Source organism: Macrobrachium nipponense, chromosome 21, assembly GCF_015104395.2.
Source record: "Macrobrachium nipponense isolate FS-2020 chromosome 21, ASM1510439v2, whole genome shotgun sequence".
NCBI lineage: Eukaryota > Metazoa > Arthropoda > Malacostraca > Decapoda > Palaemonidae > Macrobrachium > Macrobrachium nipponense.
Window position 1 is genome coordinate 23941384 of NC_087212.1, and position 4836 is coordinate 23946219.

Here is a 4836-nt window from a genome sequence, read left to right on the forward strand (position 1 = left end):
GAAAAAAACCAGTACATGCAAAAATTTCATACACATTATGTTTATACACTATAATATATATTATATATATATATATATATATATATACATATATATATATATATATATATATATATATATATATATATATATATATATATATATATATACAGGGTGTCCATAAAGTCTTTCCCGGATTTCAGACCTTTATTACACAGAAACCATATTAGACCGAGGCACATAAAAAGGTTTTCTTCAGTTTCAATAGCAATGACTAAAGTTTCTTTTACATTACTAATAAATTTCAACATGTGCCCCATTTGTTGCCCGGAGTATGTCGAAGCGAAATTCTATCTCACGCCAGGTATAATATTCTCCAACATCTCCATAGTTACCGTTGCTGGTCCTTATGTTATCCTTACTGTTCGGGTCTCAACATTAGGTACTGGTGTACTGTACACTTTATCCTTGATATAACCCTATAAGAAAGTATCAAGAGGGGTAGTGTCTGGTGAATGTGGTGGCCAATCCAGTAGTTGGGGAAGGTGGCCATTCTGTTGGGCCAACTCTCCCAATCCAGCAGTTGGGGAGGGGAAGGTGGTCATTCTGTTGGGCCATCTCTCCCAAGCCAGCAGTTGGGGAGGGGTGGCCATTCGTGTTGGGCCATCTCTCCCAAGCCAGCAGCTGAGGGGAGGTGGTCCATTCTGTTGGGCCATCTCTCCCAATCCAGCAGTTGGGGCAGTTGGGGAAGGTGGTCATTCTGTTGGGCCATCTCTCCCAATCCAGCAGTTGGGGAGGGGAAGGTGGTCATTCTGTTGGGCCATCTCTCCCAATTCAGCAGCTGGGGAGGGGAAGTTGGTCATTCTGTTGGGCCATCTCTCCCAAGCCAGCAGTTGGGGGAGGTGGCCATTCTGTTGGTCCATCTCTCCCAATTGCCAGTTCTGGGAGGGGAAGTTGGTCCATTCTGTTGGTCCATCTCTCCCAATCCAGCAGTTGGGGAGGGGAAGGTGGTCATTCTGTTGTGGCCATCTATCCCAAGCCAGCAGTTGGGGAAGGTGGCCATTCTGTTGGGCCATCTCTCCCAATCCAGCAGTTGGGGAAGGGTTCACCCAGAAAGTTACGAACGCCAAACGCTGAAACAGTACCCTTGGCTGAAACTTTTCTAATTGAGGTGCAGCATAATGCTCCAGCATGTCCAGATAAACAATTGCTGATATGGTGGGTTCAGTAAAGGAAAAGGGTCCAATAACCTTGCAATGACACCATTTCTGCTATTCTTGACTCAGCTGGCAGATAGAGTGATCACAGTGGCATCAGTAGGCAAACAAAAGAAACCTTAGTAATTGCTTAACAAAATGTGAAAGTTGCACAGTTATATCCAAAATAATTTTAAGTTATTTTTATTAATCAGGGAACGACTTCATGGACACCCTGTATATATATAATATATATATATATATATATATATATATATATATATATATATATATATATATATATATATATAATCCGCCTATACTTATTAATCAACCGACTTCGCCACATTCATTTTATAATTTCTAAATCAAAGATGGATTTGCTGTTCAGGCACAAGGCTCAACGGTAAGGTGGGACGTCGTTAAATACACAGCTTTCCTCACCTTTCACTCCACGGGCCCATTCAACCAATCGATACCGTCACTGAAGTCCTGATTTCTCCTCTTTCCGCTGGGCGCTGGTTCGAACCCACAAGTGGACGAAAAGATTATCAATTGATAAATTTCCCTTTGGTTGACATATAAGAAAAATATATTAATTCCGAGGTAGAGCGAACTGGATATTAAAGGACATTTGTAGCTCGACGTATATATATATATATATATATATAATATATATATATATATATATATATATATATATATATTCGTGTGCTTATGAAGTAGGATTACGGCAAGGATTTTTTTTATCGAACCACGGGAAAATGTTGTTTGTTCACGCTGTCAGGTTTTGAGATAAGTAAAGAATGGAATAACTGTAAATTCTAAGCATGCGATTATCATGATCTTGATAAAGGGAGAAGAAAAAAACTTGTCCTATCCAAAACTATTGGATACACCAAAACATTCGCACAGAACTTGACAAATCTCTTCTACCCTCTCGTAGGGTAGGAATAAGCCTTCCTTCACCGCCAGCGCTCACGCCCACCAGTCATCTCTTCCACCCTACCCACTTTCCACCCTCGAAATATACCCACACTCCTTTTCTCCGGGCAAATTAAAGGGTAAGCATTGCCCACCCGCTTCTGACCCCTTCCACCTGGAATACGATTGACCCATTAAGCGTCGAAGGGTAGGGTGGGGTATGTTTGGGACCAGGATGGGGGTGGGCGGTGGCAGGTCGGCAACTTGTGTTTTTCGTCGTCAAATGAATGAATGAATAACTGATGAAGGTTACTCATGTACTGCTTTGACAGATGATAATAAACAGTTTTATTCCCTAAACTTCCCAGTAACGACAAAAGAAAAGAAACAAACTTAAGTAAACGCTGATAATATAGAACTTCCAAAATGACATCAATACACTTCAGAAACGCCGTGCTACAAAATCTAAAAGCAAAAATACCTAAACTGAATAATCAAATCGCACCGAAAATGTCCCCGTGGCCCCACTGCAATGACGATCAACATCATTGCATAACATCTTGGCTCTCCCCCTGCAGAAGCGAAAGTGAAGGCAAAGGCACAAATGAAATGAGGTCAGACTGAAAGATAGAAAACAATAACCGAAGAAGAAAAGGAAAATGAAAAATTTGTAACGTAACGAAGTTGGGGGAAAAGGGAGAGGGAGAGGTTTCGTGAGGGCCATCCCCATGGGGACGAGAACCCATCCCCCCTTCCCCCTTGCAACAGGGGTGTAGGTTAAGGTCGTGGAAAACGCATCCGGGGAAAGTATGTCTGGGTGTGTGTGTGCGTGTGTGTCGGTTACAGACGCATGCAAAGGCCCCTCTAGGGGTTTATAATGCTTCGTTGTTTCCAGCGGAGTTGTACTGCAGCAGCTCATTTGTGCTGCCTCTCAACTACTCGCAAAAACATAGCTGAAACCTTCAAACCTGTTTTTCGTGTCACTTAAGGTTTCCTCGCGTTGTGTACTTTCAAGTACCATATTTACGGGATAATCATCATGGCTAAACACACACATTCACATCATTGAGAGAGAGAGAGAGAGAGATCTAAGCATTTTTATTCAAGACTTTCGTATAGACCAAAGTCAAGGTAGTCGAAGTGCAAAAAAAAAAAAAAAATGATCGACGATTCATGATCCGAGCCTATTTTGGTCAGCAAAATTAATACCGGTAAAACCAGTTTACTCTCACGAACTCTGTACCGGTACAATGACTCCAATCTATGGGCTAACCATATGGGAGCTATCCAAGGACAAACAACTTTCTTGCCATTAGCGATGCATTTTACCATAGCGTGAACGACCACCCACCGGTTTTTTGTCGCATTTTTTTCTTTCCTTTTCCCATTTATTTTGCACGGGGAAACTGAATGGTGCTGCAGCTAACATCTGCCCCAGATCTCTTAAAAGAAAACGATGGAATCAAAGTCGCACGCACAGGGCATTCTCTAAATCAAACCTGACTATCAAAGTGAGAAAAATCATGGGGCTTTCAGGTTCATGAAGAAAGGCAGACTGCCCCAAATTCCACAACGAAAAGGATGAGGTGAACAAAGCTAGCCATTACTGACTGTGGGAAGCAGAGTCTGGCGTGGGGCACAGGCTGAAATGTTGGCGACTGACATCGTGCAGTCGAACACGTTCTTCAGAACAACATCTAAGCGAATACTAAACAATACCAAGTGGACACACAATCAATAAATAAGCCATTGATGTAGTATGTAAATCATGCGTGTCGATGAAAAAGTCTCTAATTTGATTCCGTCAAAGATAACAACTGTTCTGAAAGAAAAGCAATGTTCTTCCTTGCATGCAGTCAAATCCGTAACTCTTCCAATTCTCTCTCTTTTTTTTATACCTAATTATAACAGTCACAAAGGACTGGATTTTCATTTCCTCTAGAATTCTACGACGGTAAGAATGCTATCATGCAGTTATGAAAAGGATATGTAGTATTGAAATAAACAGTTTCGTCAACTATAGGCAGTTATGACCCGATGTTTGTTGCCACTGTCTCGTCTTTCCTCGACAACTGCCAACAGTTGGTGGAAACAGGCTCATGTAAAAAAAAATAATAATAAAAGAAAAAACAGGATTGTTGGGAAAGATTAGTAAAGATTTTGAGAAGAAGGCAGTAGAGAAAAGGTTAGACAATCAAAATGAGAGCATCAATACTTGAGACAAGAATAGGTCTGAAAGGACCAGAAATGGAACTGTTCAGTTCCTATTATGTAATGATGAGAGAGAGAGGAGAGAGAGAGAGAGAGAGAGAGAGAGAGAGAGGATGCCCCCCACGTAATTCCAAAAAGCCTTATATAGCATTCGACAAGATGATGAGGATTGGATTGAAATGGCGCTTGGTTGAGATATCGTATGCCGACCTTGAACTTCGGCTGTCGGTAATGAAACCAACGACAACATGATTTGCCTTTTTTAATCTTTGATCCTTCTTGCACTTCAAGGTGCTGGATGATAATGTGAAGCCCTTTCTTGTTCTTATGAAAAAGGTTAAGACAAATACTGCAACTCGAGGAGATAGCCAAATAAAGCAAGAAAAACTATGTCTAGTGACACAAAAATGTAAACTCTGATGTACTGAATGATGAAGATAATATCTACAGCAAAGGCTGTCAGATTTCTGTAATTTTACAGCTAATCTCTCACATCATTACAAAAACAAGTCATTCTCAAGGAAAA